This window comes from Saccopteryx bilineata, chromosome 12, assembly GCF_036850765.1.
Source record: "Saccopteryx bilineata isolate mSacBil1 chromosome 12, mSacBil1_pri_phased_curated, whole genome shotgun sequence".
Classification (NCBI taxonomy): domain Eukaryota; kingdom Metazoa; phylum Chordata; class Mammalia; order Chiroptera; family Emballonuridae; genus Saccopteryx; species Saccopteryx bilineata.
The window spans coordinates 54,953,638-54,974,640 of record NC_089501.1 but is presented as its reverse complement, the minus strand read 5'-3'; the positions used below and the strand labels follow the sequence as shown (position 1 = coordinate 54,974,640).

The window sequence follows — 21,003 nt, the reverse complement described above, 5'->3', positions numbered from 1 at the left end:
TAGGTAAACATGAGTTCATTCTCTTCTGTTCTGGGGGTCAGAGCTCTAAAACGGGCCCCAAGCTCAAGGTGTGGGCAGGGCTACGATCTTTCCTGCAGCTCCGGGGAGGACCGGTTCCTTTGGCTCCGCCAGCTTCCGGAGGCGCCCACCTGCCTTGAGGTGCGGGTCCCCGCCTCCCTTCCACCTGCAAACCCAGCGCTCCAAACTCTGTTTGGTGTTTCCTTCCTCTTGCCTCTCTGTGTAAAGACCCTGGTGATTAGATTAGGCCCACCTGGGGGACCCAGGCTCCCCTGATCTCATGGTTCTTACTCAGATCATTAACACCCCTTTGCCAGGTGAGGCAAACGTTCACAGGTTTTGGGGTTTTGGGGATTAGGATGGGGACAGCGCTGGTTGGGGGAAGGGCATTGTTCTGTCTACCACTCACGGCAAAAAGTGTTTTGCACGCACGGGGGGGGGGTATGAGGTCCTGCGAGGAGACCCACGGACTGACCCCGGTAGGGGGTGTTGCTACCACGTGCTGCGCACAGGGGACAAGGCCTGTGGCTCTCACACTCCCCGCAGGCCACCGACTGTCGCCTGGGTAACCGAGTTCTGCGGAAGCGCCGTTCCTGGGTGACAATCTGGACTTCCATCTTGGAGCTGCCCACCTGGGATCGGGTTGGCTGGAACTTTATCTTGGCGGCAGATGAGCACCGAATCTTTTCTTCACACGCATATACATGCACACACGCATGCACGCGCACACACACACATGCACAAGCATACACGTATGTACACACATGTGTGCACACACATTCCCCGCTGCCCCAGCCTCAGGGCAGCCTCTCCTGGACACTGTGAACCTCCACCTCGCACCTCCACCAGCCCCCCCTGCACCTCCACCAGCCCCCCCCAACCTCCCAGCCTCCCCACCTCCACCAGCTCCCATTCCCTGCACGGCCCCCACTGCCAGTGCCACCCCTAACTCCGCTAGAGTCACTAACAGCTGTCTCCCAAAAATATCCCCAGGAACCTCCCTCCCACATGTATATTTCGGGAGGGCCGCTGGAAGCGGGGCTCTACGCAGGAGGACGGGCCGGGACGTCCACCGGGAGCCACAGCGCAGGTGCTGCGGGAATACCTGCGGCCTGGGGGTGGGCGGGGCCACGCTCATGCTCACGGCTGTGTTCGGGGGTGGAAATTTCCCCAATTCACTGCGGTGCTGGGGACAGCTCCCCAGCGCATGCTGCGGGACGTGGCTGAAGCACGCGGGACACTGCTCTCTGGACGCAGCACGTCCTGACCTGCCTGCCGCTCCTGCGTGTTTTCAATGCTGAGAAGCACGTTTTCTAGAATTGCCCCTTGTCTCCCCCCACCCCCAGGCCCGGCCCCCTCCGAGGCCTTTGCAAACAGCGCCCCCGGACAGGACCGGACTGGACCAGGAGGGCAGGGTTGGGGGGGCGTGCGGACTGCCTCCCCATCCAGTCCTTATCAGCCTATTTATAGCTGCAGTGAGGGACTCCAATTGGGGAGTATTCCATTAAAGGACCGCATTAACGGGTCCTCTGAGAAAATCCCTCACAAAGCTTTTGAGCTCCTAACCACTTGGCCGTGTCATGAGCTTCTAGTGTGTTAAGGTCCACAACGCACAACCATGCCTGGTGCTCGCACTCTGGGCTTCCCAGGCCCCGGCCCACTGGAAGCTTCTCCCTGGGTGTTGACCCTGCTCGTTGCCCAGACCCCCGTGGGCCCAGGCCACCAGGGCTGTCCCTGGAGGCCTGTGTCCTTGCTCTAATCACATATGTGAGAACAGTTTGGAAGTTAACAGCAAGGCTGGCCCGCCCCAGGAGTCAGGAACAGCTCTGATGACCTGGAGACCCGCAGGGGCCTGACAGCTGAGGGCGGGGGAGGCAGGAGGGGGAGGGGAGGGGAGGAGAGGGGCCCCAGGAAGAGGAGGACCGTGTGTGGCCCCAGGTAGAAGGGACACACTTGTGCTGAGTTCAAATCAGAGGAAACAAATTTTGGAAAAGTTTCCTGTTGTATAAAACTTCACTGGAAAGGAAGCATTTCAGGGTATTTCTGAAGTTGAAAGGTACCATTTGTTAATCATTGTTTTGTTTTTTTGGTGTCCCCAGCAAAAGAGACTTTAGTAGTAAAAAGCACCCCTGGGGGTTGTTCTTTGTTCCTGCCCTGTTCTCTGAGCCTCAGTGGCCAGCCTCATGACATCAGCCCTTATTCTTAGAGATGTTTTGATGTGATGTGTTTAACAGGTTGCCGAGACCAAAAACACAGGGATGGACGGACGGGGCAGCCAAGGAGTCCTCAGAGCCGATGGGTCACCCTCGCGACTCCTTCTCCTGGGGGCCGGGACACGGGGAGGCCTGGGCTGGAGCCACCGGGACTCCTGGTGGGTCACCCTCGCGACTCCCTCTCCTGGGGGCCGGGACACGGGGAGGCCTGGGCTGGAGCCACCGGGACTCCTGGTGGGTCACCCTCGCGACTCCCTCTCCTGGGGGCCGGGACACGGGGAGGCCTGGGCTGGAGCCACCGGGACTCCTGGTGGGTCACCCTCGCGACTCCCTCTCCTGGGGGCCGGGACACGGGGAGGCCTGGGCTGGAGCCACCGGGACTCCTGGTGGGTCACCCTCGCGACTCCCTCTCCTGGGGGCCGGGACACGGGGAGGCCTGGGCTGGAGCCACCGGGGCTCCTGGTGGGTCACCCTCGCGACTCCCTCTCCTGGGGGCCGGGACACGGGGAGGCCTGGGCTGGAGCCACCGGGGCTCCTGGTGGGCGGGGAGCGGCTGGGTCAGCTGCCAGGCAGACTCGGGGGGCCCAGCGGTCTGCAGAGGCCAGGCCTCTCTGGTCTCCCAGGAGGCCGTGACTTTGCCGACCGGGCCTGGCCCCCGCGTGCCTGCGTTATTGTGGGGGTGCTCAGGGTGCTTCCGGCCACATGGGCTCTGCAAGAAAAGTCCCAGCAGAGGCAAGCAAGGCCTTGATTCTCCAGGTTGTGTGAGCCTCGCTGTCCTTCCGAGGCAGAAGGTGTGTCTGGCTGGGTGGTGACGCAGTGATATCACACAGCGCCTTAAAAAAAATGGACCCTGGGGGGAGAGGGGCCTGGGAAAAGCCGGTGGCCCCGTTAATGCTCAAGGGCAGGGAACCGACGAGATGGCTCCTTTTTAGAAAGAACCTCAATGAAGCAGCAAAACAACACACACACACACAAACCACCCAAAAACACACTTGGCTGGGGCAGCCTTGGGGGTGAACCAGCAGGATCACATCCTCTTTCCTTAAGAAGTTACTGGCTCTTTCAAGACTGGACTCAGCGTATCTGCCCAGGCCCCGTGCTTCCTGAGCTCCTGCCACAGGGACTGGGCTCAGGCGGGAGGTGTGAGACATCTGTCCCAGCTCTGGTCCTCTCGTGGGCTGTCATGCCCTGGAGCAGGAGCGGGGAGGCTTGGTCACACTGCGTCACAGTCTGGTCCTGCTCCCCACCTTCCTCCTTCACAGGCCTGATCCCCCAAGTCTCCTGCCCTCCCCACACCTGCCTCTGCTTGCCAGAGGACCCAGCGGGCACAGGGCACAGAGGGGAGTGGACTTGGGAGTTGTAACTGACCGGTTATCTCCCAGTACAGACAAGGTGAGTGCATTCTTTATGGGGTCCAGGCCTGGCCTCGGGGCGCTACAGGGGGGGGAAGGCAGTAAGGGAAGGCGTGTGGCTGATGTCCTGCAGAAGGGAATCGGGAATGGGGGTGTGAGCTCCTAGCCGACAGCTGCATGTGAGCTAAGAAGTCAGCCATGGAAGAGCATGCTACCTTCCTGTTTCTAAACACAGGGCTCGAGTCGGGGGTCGGAACAGGAAGGGGGTGTCCCATTTCCCAGCCGGTGTTTGGGTCCCTGAGTCCACACTGGCAGTTGGTGAGTTTGCCTGGAGCTAGGCCCTGGAGGCGGGGCCTAGAGGGAGGCGGAGTGTGTCACCAGGAGGCATGTCCCCTGGGGCAGGGGTTGGTGGCAGGTTCAGTGGACTGCTCAGAGAGCTGAACACCAAGGTACAGATTTATTTTTAGGTATCTGACATTTCTTTCTATGTCTTAAAAGTGGTGGGTGAAAAAGAACTTTTATGCAGCAAACTGGAGTATTTCAATTTATCGCCTCACATACAGACAGACGTCCTGTACACCATGCAGCTTATGTCCAAACAGGTTGTTAGGAAGAATGAGTCTTTGAAGATGTGTGAGAAGAATGTACCAAAAGGATACAGGATGCCTCTCTTTAGAAAGAACACCGCCGGGGGAGGCACCCAAACTTACTTCTTCGCTGAGTAACTGCTCTATCTAGTTTGAATTTGAATTTTGATGCAGCATATTTAAAAATTAAAATAAAACAAAATAGGATATACGTGTAATTTTAGAAGAGATAGCTGATTCCAAAATATCTCAGATACTACATCCTCCAGCTATAAATACTTTCCAAATAGCGTGCTTGTGAGCGATCCCAGGTTCTCTTCTAACCACCAGCCTTTCAAGCCAACAGCTAGGACCAGCAGGATTTCATTTTTAACCTTGAGCAGGGGGCAGAGGTCAAAGAACAATGCGATTTCCAGGCTGGCCGAGCCCTGGGCCAGGCTGCAGTGTCCAATATAGGCAGGCGCAAGAAAGTGGTCCCTACTCCCTAAAGGAGTGTGGCCCCTGGACTTTTAATCAGGGTCTTCGCCCTTCTCTTCAGTCCTGTCCCACCGGCCAGGAGCCAAGGAGGAAGGCGGATCTGCTGGGCAGATTGGCCACAGTGTCAAAGGCAGCTCAGTTCAGACGTGAGGGGTGTTTGTCCCTCCCAGGGTCACTGCACAGGGGATGACTGATACATTTCATTCTGTATCAACTCATTCTCATTGCAGGAGCTGTTGGGGGGATTTCAAGGACACCTCCGTGTGGACAGGAACCAGCCACCTCTACCTACCTGATTGGTGGAGTCAGCCGTGGGTGCCGGGAAGAGGCCCGAGCACCTGTGTTGCTTATATTCCTCATCCTGACCCAGGCTCGTGGGCGCAGTGTCCCCCGACATGGTTCCTCCGTTAAAGTGGGGATGCTGACCGGCCTGGTCTGGACCCCCCTGCGTCTTCACAGCACCCCTCGTGGTCCTCAGGAGCCGGGGCACTTCCTGATGGTCCATCCCACAGTCAGGTGGCGAGCGCTGGCCGGCCCGTGCTGAGGACCGTTGGGAGAGGCAAAGGCACCCAGACCTGGGTCAGGAGGTCTGGGTTCCAGCACAAGCACTGGCTTCGCGGACAGCAAGCCAATCCCGTGCCTCCTGGAATGACCTCGGGGCCTCCTGAGCCGCCCCCCTCGGTCCTCCTTCATGGACTCACCCCGCTCCATCACTGTGTGCATCATGCTCTTAGAGCTGCACTTTGAGTCCCACCTCAGCATGAGCTAATCTGCCCCCTATCTCCTGCCGGGGTGGGTTCTGGAGGGGGCGGGGAGCAGGAGACGGAGGGGAGGGGCAGGAAGGGGAACCAGGGGGGCAGGGGAAGGGCGGGCTGAAGGGGATCATCGGGAAGGAGGCCAACCACAGACTTCGCCTGTGTTGGGGGCTCAGTTATGTCCCCCAGGAAGATGTGTTGCAATCGTAACCGCCAGCACCTGTGAGTGTGACCTTGTTTGGAGACAGGGTTGTTGCGGGGGTCATTAGAGTGGCCCTAATCCATCGAGACTAGGACCCTTATAAGAGGAGGGGGACCCAGAGACGCACAGAACCTTGCACATAGAAGGGAGGGAGGTGGCCACAAGCCAAGGGGTGCCCGGCGCCTCCAGGAGCTGGAAGAGCCAAGGAAAGACCCTCCTGTGCAAGCCTTGCCGAGACCGCGGCCCTGTCAACGCCCGGACTTCAGATGCGCGGCCTCCAGGACCGGAAGAGAACTGGTTTCTGTTGTTGTCCACCCCTCGGGCTATGTCCGTGGTGACGGTGGCCCTGGGAAACTGGCATGGCCTGTTTCACTCACTCCTAAAAACTGATTCAACCTTGTGATAAACCTGGACGTTGCTCTTGTCATATGGGCGGGGGGCATCTTAACAGCCTCAGCATAAACTCTGGACCGGAAGAGAGAATGTCCGCGTGAAGTCCACAGCAGGGCGAGCCCGCACACACGGAAGCGGAGCAGCCGGGCAGTCAGACGCGGCCAAATCACGGGGAGGTCAACCCACACGGGCGGGTGCCATGGAGAGCTCCACAGGCCTGCCGTGGTAGTGACCGCTGAGGATGGCGGGGAGAGGCAAGCGGCAACCACAGAGAGGAGAGGCGGGGTGTGGCCCGGGGTTCAGCAGGTGTTGAGCTCCGGGGTTGGAGAGGGAAGGGGCTTCAGTGGCCTGTCCAGGGAGCTCCCGCAGGAAGCTGGGGCTGAACTGCTGAGCTGAGCGGCCGAGAGGCAGCGCCGTGGGGAGAGCGGGACCCCAGGGACACGTGGGTGCCCTCTGTCGCCTCCCCCAGCGGCAGGGAGAGAATGAACCACCTGTCAGGAATCTGATGTCTGGGCTGAGGACAATCCCGGGAACTGACGCTTTGATAAGCACCTCTGTCACCAGAGTCACTCAGAATGACAAAGCAGCCCTTTGGACATCAAAGGGTCTGTCTCCCAAAGCGACAGCCAGGGTGGCTCAGGAATCCCGCTGTTACCTTGGAGACATGGCCCGAGTCAGGGTTCTCACAGCCCTGGGCTGGTCCGTGCCGGCCCCCTCCGTCCGGGCAGGCCTGTGGCAGGAGAGCTAAAGCGAGCGCTTGGCTGGCCGTGGACATGTGGGCATCACCCCAGGACACCTCGTGTGCCAAGCTGGAAGCCAGGGCCGCATTTGGGATTAGACGGGAAGGTTCCAAAGGCTCCAGGGTTGTGTCTGAACTTGACCAGAGGTCAACAGCAGGCGAGACACAGGAGCCAGGGAGGGCTGTGTGAACTCACGCTCTCAGTCACCGCGATGGCTGGGCGGCTTCCGAGAGGGTGGCGTCTCCGCCCGCCGCCAGGGCCTGGCTGTTCAGGTCTGGCTCAGGCCACGGTGACCGAACCGGAGGGCAAGGCAGACAGACAGGTCTCCATCTGCAGTTAGTGCATTTCTACTCTTTGACCAGAGCACCCTTGTTTAATTGTTTTTAAAATTTACCTATTGATTTTTAGAGAGAGAGAGAGAGAGAGAGAGAGAGAGAGAGAAACATTGACTTGTTGTTTTACTTCTTTGTGCATTCATTCATCGGTGGATTGTATGTGCCCTGACTGGGGATCAAACCCACAACTTTGGCCTGTGGGGATGACGCTCTAACCAACTGAGCTACCCGGCCCAGGCTCCAAAGCACGATGATTTAAAAGTGTTTTTCTTCTCTCACCTGGAAAATGATACTACCCACGTGAATTTTAGAATGTAGTTGGATAGGCTCTGTGTGTAACAGAAAGGTCCCCATGTCCGGTGACAGTCTTCTTGGAGCAGTGACGAGGATGTCAAAACCCCTCTGCAAAATAATCACGGGACTGGTCCCCCGGGGCTTATGAAAATACCCATATCAAGTAAAAATCAATGCATGTGTACTGAGTGGTCCCCACAATCACAGATAAGAAAACGTAAGGCAATGTGGACGTACACGATCACAGGGAATTAAAAGCCACAGTGTCATGAAACCCAAGGGGCTGGAAGACAGCGAGACTGGGCAAACGCCTCAGGAGCGGCTGCCAGGCAGTAAGGGACCATCCAGCGTCGGGGCTGATACTTCCTAACCGTGTGACGGTGGCCAAAATATGTAAGGTGGTGGCACCCCAAGTCTACTTTCAAGTGAAAAGTGGGGATTTTCTCCACTCTAAACTAATTCTGCTCTAGAGGGTTGAACTAATGCAGTTCCTCACCAAAGAGTAGCAGCCAAGGCGACGAATAATATGGTGGCCGCAGCGAGTGCCCGTGTGATCAGTGACAGCAGACTCAGTGTGGGAAACCGAAACTCAGACAGGGCCCTCACAACTCGGCTTGCCCGTGGGAATCCCTAAGACACGGTCCAGGGTTCCTCGTTTACGGAAGTGGAGATAGACGTCCGTGGACGAACTCAATATTAGAGAGAAAAAGAGAAACAACACCTCTTCTTGGTTCACTACACTCACTGATCGTGAAGTACAAAGTCATGCCAATGCCAAGTGCCGTCACAACAACAGAGGGGCTGGCAAAACGACGGTTGACTGGGAACATTCAGGGACTCCTGATGGAAGTGCAGATTAGATTACTTTGGAAGATAGTTTGAAAGAACCATGCGAGTCTACGTTTTGCTCCCATAACTCTGTTCCTGAGGAAGAAATAATTCAAATTAAGAAGCTATACTTATGATGAGGTGTGTAGGTAAGATTGCAAGTACTTTAAACATTTCATAATACGGAAATGGCTACTTTTTCATAGAATGCTCACTCTATCACATGTTACACAGTGATTGTGTATGTATACAGCCCTGGCTGAAGGCTTAGTGGTGTATGGAAGTCCCACGTTCGATTCCTGGTCAGAGCACACAGAAGAAGCAATCATCTGCTTCTCTTCCCCTCTCCCTCCCCCTTCTCTCCCTCTTCCCCTCCCCTTAGCCAGTGGCTCTATTGGTTTGATCATCAGCCTCAGGTGCTAAAAATAGCTCAGTATTCAAGCATTGGCCCAAGACGGGGGGGGGGGGGGCAGGTTATGAGTGGATCCCAGTCAGGGTGCATTCAGGTGTCTATCTCACTATCTCTCTTCCTCTCACTTAAAAAAATGTGGGTACACAAAATAGAGTATGTATAAAATAATGTCAGGTAAGCATACAATATATTAATTATTGCTACTTTAAAAATAACAAATATATTTGGATACAGAAGAAAGGGAGGTAAAAGGAAATGTAATTCATTTTCTATTGGTAAAGAGGTTGGGGTATAATTACTTGTGTATTGTTTTATTAATAAATACATATATTAAAATACATATAACGAATGATCTTTATTTCTTCAAATTACCCGTGATGAGTCTGTGACTCCTCAAGGTTGACTTTTTCTTTTGACTTATATTAGCGTACAAGAACCCAGCAGAGGGGCTGAGGGACGGCCCCAGGATGCCATGTCTTCTCTGGGCCGGTCCTGACTTGACTTGGAAACACTACCCGGGCACATGTGTGTGTTTTTCTAAGGAGAACTCACTGCTCAACATTTGCACCTGGCTCCCCGATACTCCCTTTGATGACATATTGTAGGAACTGCTACCTTTTCCTTTGCTCAATTATTCTCTATTCTACCTGAAAACGTGGCTTCAAAAGTCACCGGGATTTTCCAATTAAAGAAGGAAAAACTAATTAGGACAGTACCCGACGACTATAAGAATACTACACGGGAGGAGACTAGCCAGACAGAAATGCTGGGTCATTCACCTGATTTGTGGGTTTTGAGGAAACCTCCAAGTTTTGTAAAAGACAAAAAAAAACAACCCATAAAAACAAACCCGTTCTTGGAGCCGCGGACCAGGCCGCACCCATGCATGTGCGGAGAAGCTATTTCTGTCTCTGGGTTCTAGTTACACAGCCCCAGCCGGGAAGTTCTGTTCTCAGAATTCATGCTGTCGTCAAACGGACTCAATGCAAACAGAGCAGAGGGCTGGCCAGGGGCTTAGCTGCCACCACAGCTGCAAACTCCTCTGTCCTGTGAAAGACTCTTGGGCTTTTTTCGGGTCCAGAAGCCTGTCGGCCACGCCTCCTCCTGCCTTTGCCCCCTGGAATCCAGTCCGTTCTGCAAGCTCGGTTTCCCCGTCTTCCCAGCCCACCTGCCACCGGCCTTCGTGGGGTCTGCATGGCGGTCGTGGGCCGGCCCGCGATTTCTGTTTCTACATTTACCACGGGAATCACTGTCCGGTCAGTGTCTCTGGAACGAGCAGACCCCCGTGTGGCCCCTCCTAACCGAATGCACGCTTCTCCAGGGGAGCTGTGTCCCGTTCACAACGCTGACACCATGGGCCCCCGGGGTTCTTCACATGTGGTCCCTGGAGAGATGTTAGGGGCGCCCATGAAGCCCTAGCAGTCACGGGCTACGTTTGTGGCGATAGTGGCAGTGGCTGTGTGGTCTCCCAACAGGGGTCCGTGGCTTCTGGAGGCACATAAACCCCTGGGGCTTGAGGGAGGAGGTTTCCTTTCCCCTGTAGGTGACTGGTGGAGACTTGGGACTTCTGTCACCTTCCGCGTCAGTGGGGTCCGAGGGGACGCTGGCCGGGAATTTCCAGGGAGGGTGCCCTCACCAGTGGGGTAAGACCTGGAGGCGCAGGCCTCGCCCCAGGGGGCGGTTCCTCTGTCCTGGGGTCACTGGGCAGTGCCTCAGGGCCAAGTTGGCCGACGCAGATGGGAGGGGTGCCCACTGTCCTACTGTCGCAATTGGTGTTTGGTTAGGGGGTGGCTGTCGGAGTTGTACACGGCTCTGGGGTGCTCTCTGCTCACCTCGCTGGTGGACCGCAGCCAGTGGAGGGGCCCAGGGCGCAGAGAGCCTGCGCAGAGGCCTGGGCTCAGCGAGGTGGGCGGGAGGCTCCACCTGGCCCCCGGGAGAGGAGAGGGCAGGGCATGCCAGGTGAGGGACCTAGGACTGGACATGGGCCTGCTGGGATCCCGGGGATGGACGGCCGCCCCCCTACCCTCCCTCCTCCCGCCCCTCCCTTTGTTCCCTTCCTCCCCTCCCCCTCTCCAGACCCCCATGTCCCGCCCCTCCCCCCCTTACTTACCTTTCTGGCCCTCGTCCCTTCCCCTCAGGTGGGAGATGGGACACACCTCAGTCCCCCCAGCTCTCCCGTCCCTGCAGACCGCCTGGTCTGAGAGGAGGCTGCGTGCCCCTCCACCCAGCCCCCTTGATTGGTGGACACTCCCTCCCCTAGATCCAGGAGCCAGGGTGGGGGGTTTGTGCTGGATGGACCGGCTTCAGGCAAAGCAGATGGGGCTCTTGTGTCCCTGGAGGTGGCCGCAGGACATGCCCTTCCTCCCGGCCTTTCTTTTGGGAAAGGAAGTCTTTGGCCGTTTGTAGCAACTGAATAAATCTAGTCCCTTTGATAAGCAGGGTTCCGTTCGGCTCCCCGTGTGGAGAAAGGCCCACACTTCCTCCGATTGTCTCAGTTATGGAATGGCCGTGTGCGAGACATGATAACCTCATTCCCGGGCAGCGCGGAGAGGAAGTGGCGGCCGGCCGGCTGGCTTCCAGGGCAGGGCGGCTTCCAGGGCAGAGGCCTGGGCAGGGCGGCTTCCAGGGCAGGGCGCGGGGGGCCGGCCGCGGTTATTCTGGGAAGTGGGTGCGATCTGCCGGCCCCTTAGGCCCCGGTTTCTGTGCTCCGGCTTAGGGGCCACGTCCTGGTGCGAGGAGGTGCTTCATTATAGTAAGAGACTCGGCGCTCAGGCAGGAGGGCGGGGACCCCATTGGCTGGGGCCCTGGCCCCTCCCCGGTGCCCCTGGTGCTGGCAGGCGGTGGGAGAAGAGGAGGCCGAGGAGGGTGGAGCGGGGCTTCTCCTGGTGGCCCCAGGAGCTAGACCTTCCTGCGCACAGCTCCAGGGAGCAGCGTGACTCACGTGGGGACTCATGCGATCAGCGGAGGGAGGCAGCCTTCGGCTTCACAGAGGGAAGAATGTTCTCGTCATTAAAGCTGTTTATAAAAATGGAAACCGCTGCCCCGAGAGGCAGGAAGAAGCTCCCGACCCGGTGAGAGCGACACCCCGCGCGGCCCGGCCCCTGACCCAGGCCCCTCGTCACCCGACTTGAATGTTTGACGTCGGAGTCATCTGTTATTTGTGATAGACGTTCTATTCCTTGGTCAGGCCGCTGCAACATGTGCTGCAAGCCGGGGGCCTTGGGAATGTCCAGCCACAGGTGGTCTCCCAGTCCTGCAGGCCGGAAGGTCAAGATCACGGCGGTCAGCGGGCTGGGCGCCTGCGGAGGGCGGGGCTGTCAGGGCAGGCCTGCTCCGCGCCGGTCCCGTGGCTTCCGGTGCGCCTCACAGGCCGGCTTCGGCTTCCGGTGCGCTTCCCCGGCCGGCTTCAGCTTCCGGTGCGCTTCCCCGGCCGGCTTCAGCTTCCGGTGCGCTTCCCCGGCCGGCTTCGGCTCCGGCTTCCGGTGCGTTTCTCCGGCCGGCTTCGGCGTTCTGTGGCTCTCATCTCCGCCTCCGCCTCCGCCTCCACGTGGCATTCTCCCTGCCTGTGTGTGTCTCCGCCCCGATGTCCCCCTGTTAGAAGGAGCCAGTGACATTGGAATAGGGCCCACCCTGCTCCAGTATGTGACCTCATCTGAAGTTATTTACAACTGCCAGGACCCTGTTTCCCAGTAAGGTCACATTCTCGGTTCCTGAGGGCCGGGACGCTAACACACGGACTTTTTGGGGAGACACAGCGCCATCCCTAACGGGTGTAGTATGTACACACTGTAGACGCTTGCACAACAGAGACAAGCAAAGGAGAACGAAGAACTCTCACAGGTCTACACGCTCAGAGATCACTGCTACAGATATTTTCAAGCATGTCCTGAAAAAAAAAAAAGTAACGAAATCTTAAAAAGGGACAAACTCTATATACAGCTCTGGGCTGGCTTTGTTCAATGACCTCTACCTTTCTACTTCATTAAATTTCTTCTCGCCAAACGCCCGGTCTCTCTGCCAACTGTGTTCTGTAAAGGAGCTTGGCTCACACCCACACACCGACAGCCAAGCCACCGCGACCGTCGTAACTCACTGCCACGATGCCCCTGGGGTCTCTGTAATCCGTCCCTGTCTCCTCATGGCCGTGACTTGTTGGGGCGGGTTAGGCCACACGGTACGCCCCAGCTGCTGCTTTGTGGTGGTGCTTAGCTTGTCCGTCTGTTCCTGGCGCTGCCTGTAAACTGGGGCCCCTGGTCACTGTCTGCAGGCTCGAGTGAAATGGTTTTGGGTGGAAAGTACGGCAGGCTCTTCTAATCCCTCACGTCAGGAGACCCGGGATGTCAGGCCTTGCCAGGTGTGGGGATGGCGCCCGGGACTTTCTGCTTTGAATGGAGTTGGCGTCTGACGACCTTGAATGCTCCTTGTGACACTGAGAACTTGGCATCTTAAAAGTTTCTGATAGTTGAGACAGGAGCTTGTCCTTTCTGATGGTGGCTGTCCCCAGGAGCGGAAGTGCGGCAGGATCCACTCAGCTACACAGGGTGCCCTTTGGGGATCACATTGACCTGGAGACTCCCAGTTCTATGAAGACCAACCTGTCCTCAGATTCCTGACACTGTGTCCACCGGTGTGGGGGGAGAGCAGCCCCTGTGATTGTCCCCGGGGCTTTGGTGGACTGCCGCCTCCTCCTAGATCGCCTCCGGGAAGGACCGTAGCTCCTTCTTGCCAACATTTTACAGTTGTTGTTTTTTTTCTTCTTCCTTTAGAGCAGGGGTAGTCAACCTTTTTATATCTACTGCCCACTTTTGTATCTCTGTTAGTAGTAACATTTTCTAACCGCCCACCAGTTCCACAGTCATGGTGATTTATAAAGTAGGGAAGTAACTTTATAAAATTTATAAAGCAGAGTTATAGCAAGTTAAAGCATATAATAATAATTACTTACCAAGTACTTTATGTTGGATTTTCGCTAAGTTTGGCAGAATAAATCTTTATAGAACAACTTACTATAGTTAAATCTATCTTTTTATTTATACTTTGGTTGCTCCGCTACTGCCCACCATGAAAGCTGGACCGCCCACTAGTGGGCGGTAGGGACCAGGTTGACCACCACTGCTTTAGAGGAACGATCTATAATGAAACTCACAAACTTCATGTGCACTTGATGATGTTCTGACATATGCATCCACTTACATAACATAAACCCCTATCAAGAGAAAGAACATTCCATCGCCCAGAAGGTCCCCTCGCGCCCCTGCCCAGTCAGCTGCTCTACCCAGAGGTACCCACTATTTCATCTCCTTCCACCTCAGTCCATTTGGCTCCTTTCAGAACTTCACGTAAGTGGAGTCACAGCACGGTCCCTTCGAGCCCGTGTAGTTGGGGTTCAGCTGTGCTGGAGCAGGCATCAGTATAGACCACTCCCGTCCTTTCTGAGCAGGGCTGCGTCTGTGAGCCCGTGCGGTTTGTCCCCTCAGTTCCTGTGGATGGACACGTGGGCAGTTTCCAGTTCTTTGTGATGATGAATAAAGCTCAATGGGCATTCATTTTTAAAAATTATTTTTATTTATTCATTCATTTTAGAGAAGAGAGAGAGAGAGAGAGAGAGAGAGGAGGAGGGGAGGAGCAGGAAGCATCAAATCCCATATGTGTCTTGACCAGGCAGGACCAGGGTTTTGAACCGGTAACCTCAGGGTTCCAGATTGACATTTTATCCACTGTGCCACCACAGGTCAGTCTTGATGGGCATTCTTGTACAAGTAATTCTGTGTGCCAATGTTTTCATTCTCTTCGGTCAATATCCACGAGACAGACTCGTGGGTCGTGGTTGAAGCATTGCCAGCACTTTCTGCTCCCTGATCGGCGTTGGACGGGGTCTCAGCTAGTCTGAGCCTTCCTATTTTTGCCCTGCTGGTGGGCGTGGGGTGGTAGTTCAGTGTGGCTCTGCCTGGCATTTCCCCGATGACGGTTGATGACGAGGACTTCTCTGCATGCTCGTCACCCATTTGTATCTATTTTTTGGGACAGTGACTTTTTTAAATGAATTTTTCTTGCTCTTCTTTTAGAGCTGTGGTTGAACTGACACAGACAGGCATTCGACACAGACACTAAACTTCTCACGCACTGGTTAGCAAAGACCCTTCAAGACCTGTGGATGGGAAGCAATCTGTGAGGGGAGGCCGGGTCACATGGTTTCACCTTGTTATTTCTGACTCCCGCCCCCCGGGCTTCCGGCAGGTCCCTCACGAGCAGGTGTTGGAGGTGAGCGGGCCGGGAGCTGCTGTGAGTGTGGCGTTGGCGTAGAGCAGGGGTCTCAAACTCAACTCAGCATGTGGGCCGCAGAGCAAGATCACAGCCGTTTGGCGGGCCACACTAGGTCTACAAAAGGCAACTGTTACGCAACACTTTTCTCACTGCAGTTGAAAACAAAAAAAAATCAGTACAACAAGCACAATCGTCCATGCAGTTTACTCAGTGTCACAAAACGACCAGAAACTGTAGTTCGCATCACAACTGCTGTTAACTAAGCTAATATCTAGCTAGGATGCTAGAGAAATGAAAAATACAAGTAGGCCCCTAGGCTTATTTAATTTTATCCAAAATATTTTGAACTTCGTGGATTAGTCTGCGGGCCGCACAAAATTGTTCGGCGGGCCGCATGCAGCCCGCGGGCCGCGAGTTTGAGACCCCTGGCGTAGAGGGTTCTGATGCTGCAGGGGCGGGCAGGGGAGGGCAGGGGCAGGGGAGAGGGCGGAGAAGACCGCTCTGCCCTAGAGAGGTCACCTGTGGGCTGGGATGAGACGGGAGTGGCGGACGTACAGAGCCGGCAGCCGAGAACAGGGACGAAGGGAGCAGGCCTCCAGGGCTGTGTGCTCTTGGCCTTGGGAAGCCACAGCCAGGAGCCACCTTCAGGTCTCAGGTAGAGTGGACCTTGCTCTTCAATAGAGACTGGCGTGCATCATCACCCTTTGCGCCGGCTCGGGTGGTCTGAAAGGGGACAACTTGGTCATCAAGTGACCGCCGGGCACTCGGGCCCCAGCCTGCACAGAGGGCCAGCCTCCTCTCCTTTATCCCCCATCCTGGTCCTTCTCTAGGTGCCCGGACCGGCTCTCACTGATACGCCCCCTCGCTTACAATGACTCGTCTCACTGTGGGCCTGCGAGCCCCCGAGCGTGTCCCTGCCGGAAGCCCTTCAAACGGGACACAGAGAAGGAAAAGGAGGAAGGTGCGTGGGGAGGGGTGGGCAGTGCCAGCCCAGCTCTGCTGCTCCTGCCCACCGCCGAGTCCTGTGCTCCCTGGGGGGCGCGAGGCAGGTGAGGCTGGCGGCCCTCAGCCCTCTGGAGGGTCCTTTTTCCCTCCGCAGTGGCTTTAAGACACGTCTGGTGACACCCATGTCCTCGATGGCTTCGATGGATGTTATAAGACGATGACTTTGCAACCCAAGCAGATCTGTCACCATGGGGCCCTTGTCACAGGGTGGGGGCCTGCGGTATAAAACGATGTCCCCTCTTCCTGGGTTCTCAGTGGCAACGGGATCAGGCTGTTGTCCCTACTCCTTTCCGCGGTGTGACAGGCCCAGCGTGGGGCCCCACCTCGAGAGGTCACCAGGGACGGAGCCGCAGCCTCTGGGGTATGCCCGTACCAGGCCAAAAAGGATTAGAGGGGGGCGGAGGAAGGCGGGGGGGAAACCGGGCAGCCCACAGGCAGACAAAGCAGCCCCTCTGCGTGACTGCCATGGCAAGTGTGCTGCCAGCGGAGGGGACGGTCAGGGAGCGTGTGAGCCTGGCCCCTGTCAGCCCCAGAGAAAGCAGCCATTGGCACGGGGGCCCCGGGCACCCAGGGGGGCCGCGGGCTGGCACAGGAAGCTTGTGGCTTCGCCCCCTCTGGGATGGCGGGTTCCCAGGCCCCAGCGCACAACCTTGGGCCAAGCTCTACTTCCTCCCGCCCCCCACCCCTGCAACAGCTTGGCCTTTTCCGTGAGGCAGGCAGGCAGGAAGGGGCTGCAGCAAATGTGGGGACCAGCTCCTTCCCCTGCGGAGTGGCCCAGACTACTGCGGCTTTCCTTACCCCTTCCAGGGCCCGTGGGGGGACATGCCGTGTAGTCACGAGCCTCCGCTGTCTCAGAGTGGAAGCCCAGACTCTTAACCCTCGGAAGGAACTTGGAGATCGAGAACTGGCCCTCGCGCCTCAGGGGACAGAGGGGGAAACTGAGGCCCAGAGCGTTGCAGCTCCTTGGCCACGTGCTCGAAGCTGTGTGGTGGCAGAGCCCGCTCTGAAAGCAGCCTCCTGAGGCCCAGCTCAGAGCAGACCCTATGACCTTAGAAGGACGGACACGGAGGGGGGACGTTCCTGACCCAGTTAGGGACGCTGTCCTGGCTTGAACCCTCTGAGAGAAGTCCCGGTTAGATCCGCGTCTGGGGACAGGGCAAAGGCGCAGGGAGGGGTGCCCATGGGTGGGTGGGGGCCCTGGCCGTCCGCCCTCCCCCCTACTTACTTTTTCCTTCCGATAAACCGCTCTTCACCGTGCCCCCAAATTTCTGAAGAGTTTAATTTTACCGCGAGGATGCATTGGAGTGTCCGGGTGGGGAGGGACTTCTGAGCGTCCGTGGCCCGACAGCCCGTCCTGTGCGGGAACCCCCACTGGACACTCTCCGATGGTCACTGCCCCTTCCCGAGGCTTCCAGAGAGAAGGCAGGCCTGCCGCTCTGGGGCCAGGACCGTGGTGTTCCCCCAAACCTCCAGCTCAGCTTCTGGGGGCTCCGCTCTCCAGAGCAGCAAACCTGACCAGCGTCCCCTCGGCCTCCTCAGAAACGCTGGAGCCTTTGTGGCCAGAGGGACCCGGGAGTCGCTTAGCACTGGGCCCTCTGAGGTCACTGCTTCCCAGCGGGGTGACCCCGGACCCATGGTTTATCTTCTCGCACGCCAGTTTCCCCAGCGCTCCCATTACAGGGCGGTTGTGACGGTTAGCGGGCACCTCTGCCCAGAACGTGGTGCCCAGTGACTCTCCAGGCCACACGTCCTGGTTCCTGCGTGTTCTTGATGTCACTTGTGACTCTCCCGGGCCTGGCCTGGGATGGAGGCACCGTAAGCAGCAGGAGCACGGCCTCAGCCGAAGAGGCCTGGCCAGGGAGCAGCCTCGGGTGACAGAGCAGAGTGGCTACGGTGGAACTGGTTTAACAGACGCATGGGCCCCGTGAGCGCCCTTCCTCCCTCTGAAGGCACAGAGCAGGCGGCCATCTCCACACCTGGAGCCTCTGCCCGTTTCTGCAGGAGGGAGGAAGCAGAGGAGACTGCCAGGCCCCCCCCCCCCCGGCACACCAAGGACACGGGAGAGCGTGTGGGGACTAACTGCCTGGCTTTCACAGGAGCTGAGAACACACAAATTACCTCTCAGGCATGCTTTCGGCCCGGCTTCTGTGGTTCTCAGGAAGGTCAGAGGGTTTGGCCAACCCCTGACCACGCAGCAGGCTGTGAAGCCCAGGAGGGACCGAGCCTCCCCGAGTCGAGGGAGACCCAGAGGCGCGGTGGCTGTGAGGCGTGGTGACCCATCTTGGCGGGCTGAACCGAGCCTCAGCTGACACGCTCACTAATACACTGCGGAGGAAACCCTTTCGTGTGACAGATAGAGTCTTATGTTCCCTGTGGCTAAAAATAAATGCTTGCTGGGATTCCGTAGTAACACCAAAAATCACTTGGCAGGTGTGAAACTTGGGGAAAAAATAATTGCATCTCATGTCCTTTTCAGCTGCAAGCAAGCAGGCCCGTCTGTGAGTGGGTCAGCGACAGGACACCCTGTCCACACTGAAGGAACACAGCATCGCAGGGACACGGGCCGGGGTGGTGTCTTCTTCATGATCTGAGCGGCAGCGAACATGGAGAGGAGTGTGTCTGGGATTTCCGTGTATGGATTTATATTCACATTACTGTTTTACATTTATAAAATATTGATAGCTAGGTGTTCGGGATGCCTTCTACTGAGACATTAAGTCTCAGGCACAGTTTTAAGCGATTTTCACCAAATATCTTTTTTACTTCTCCCAGTGCCTTCTGAAATATTCTTTCCTGTCGTTTCCCACATGGGGAAACTGAGGCTCAGACGATGGATGGAAAGCCAGTGGTGGTGGAGCTACCATTCAAGCCTCGGCCTCAGCCTGAATCCTAGCCAAATCCCAACTCACCATTCCTCCCCACTTCCAGCCCTCACCTCATCTCTGGACTTAATTTTATTATTATTATTATTATTATTATTATTATTATATTCAGTGAAAAGAGGAGAAGCAAAGAGACAGACTCCTGTGTGCACCTCAATTAGGATCCACCTGGCAATCCCACTAGGGGAGATGCTTTGCCCATCTGGGATGTTGCTCTGTTGTTCAGCAATAGAGCTTTTCTTAGTGCCTGAGGTGAGACCATGGAATCATCCTTAGCACCAGGGGCCAACTTGCTCCAATCGAGCCATGGCTACAGGAGGGGAAGAAATAGAGAGAGAGAGAAAAGAGAGGGGGAGGGGTGGAGAAGCAGATGGGTGTTTCTCCTGTGTGCCTTGAATGGGAACTGAACCCAGGACATCCACACGCTGAGTCGATGCTCTACCACTTAGCCAACCGGCCAGGGCCTAATTTTATTTTTTGAGATTAGAATTAGAGCTCTCTCTTTTCTAGCTGGCCTGGAATACCTGCACATCCAAACCTGGCCCCCTCCAGCTCTAAGCATTCCCCTCGGGATGTCACAAAGACCCTGACATCTTGGCCGGCTTGTTCTCAGCTCCTCTCGGAAAACAAGCACGAGGTCCAAGCTTCAGTGAGCCCGGTGCTCACAATTCCCCAGCGTTTGCACGGGGCTGTGAGTGTTCACGGGAGTTATCCCATGAAGGCCCCCGAGGCCAGCCCCTGGGAGCGGCCCCTCTGGCTGACAATTCCCCCATTTGCACGGGGCTGTGAGTGTTCACGGGAGTTATCCCATGAAAGCCCCCGAGGACAGCCCCTGGGAGTGGCCCCTCTGGCTGACAATTCCCCCGTTTGCACGGGGCTGTGAGTGTTTACGGGAGTTATCCCAGGAAGGCCCACGAGGACAGCCCCTGGGAGCGGCTCCTCTGGCTGACAATTCCCCCATTTGCACGGGGCTGTGAGTGTTCACGGGAGTTATCCCGTGAAGGCCCCCGAGGACAGCCCCTGGGAGCGGCCCCTCTGGCTGCTGGAGAAACAGGCCGGGTCGGGCCTGGTCTGAATGCTTTGTAGATCCTGAGGGTCCTTGTCCGGAAAAAGGCTTCATTCAGCCGGATGGACGCGGAGCCTCTTGTGAGATGCTTTGGGGTTTGCTGGATATTTGGCCTTTGCTGTGTTGGTGACGTTATTAGAAATTTAAGCAAGTCTGAAAGGTGCGGCTGGCATCCTCCTGACAACACGCTTCCATCAGTTTTACTTTTTGGGTCATTTTTGCTGGTCTCTGAAGGAAGGGGAAAAAAGAAATATGCCCCCCTCGGCAAACAAAGACCCCCCAAATACTTTGGGTTTGGGGCAGAGATTGTCACAGCTCGGAAAGGCTTTGCGGCTGGGCTCCATCTACATGGAAAACATTCTCCTAACGTGGAGAGTTCCCGGGAGAAGGGACACCCGTCCTGCCCAGGGGACAGAGCACCCTCCACCCCTCCTGAACGGAGCCTGCTGAAGGGTTATGAAAAATTTACCTTTTTTTTTTTTAATCAATAAAGTTCTTTATGGGGACATTTTTCTTGCTGAATTTTAATGTAATGTTTACTGCCCCAGATGTGTGAGGGAGGAGACAAAAAGGCCATTTACAGCTCTTGCTCTAGAATGCTCCCATTATGCATTGAATTTGATCAAGTGACGGCCTTGCTGAATGAGGACATGGTTTTCGCTGCAGGTTGCTTTGGCGGACCCACGGAGATGCCCACCTGGGGCCGGGGACAGACACGAATGCAGACACATCTCACCGCCGGGTGGGGGAGGGAGTCCAGTGGGCGTAGCCCTCCGTGGCTGGTTTTAGAACACCTGACGGGAGTCGTTGGAATTCCGAGCCATTCCCAAGGAAGTTCCCATTCTCTAGTAACGTTCACGAGCCTGTTCACATTTGGAGTTTCAGGTACAAAGGTGACAATGACATTGACTGTTTGGAAATGCTTTTTTTTTTTTTTTTTTTTTTTGGAACAGTGAGACTCTTTGGACTTTTATTTTTCTGATAATGCCAGACGATAGGTTTTCACCACTGGCCTCTTGCTGCGGGAGTCCGAGCATGTCCTCCGAATGTGCACCAACCCTCTCTTCACGCTCCAGACTGAGGACAATGATTGGTTTCTCTTCCCGACAAGGGAAGTGGGGGCTCGCCCATTCTTCCCAGAGGCTACGTGAGGCTCATCCCTCTGCGAGGCTCGCCGCTC

General features: G+C 56.5%; 1 long non-coding RNA gene across 1 annotated transcript; it reads left to right on the top strand.

The window, feature by feature from the left end:
• Nucleotides 1-2,904: 2,904 nt before the first annotated feature.
• Nucleotides 2,905-5,433, top strand: LOC136316253 (uncharacterized). The gene is made up of 3 exons (XR_010727678.1): nt 2,905-3,623; nt 3,819-3,901; nt 4,878-5,433. It is a non-coding gene; the product is annotated as an uncharacterized lncRNA (long non-coding RNA).
• The last annotated feature ends 15,570 nt before the right edge of the window (nt 5,434-21,003 follow it).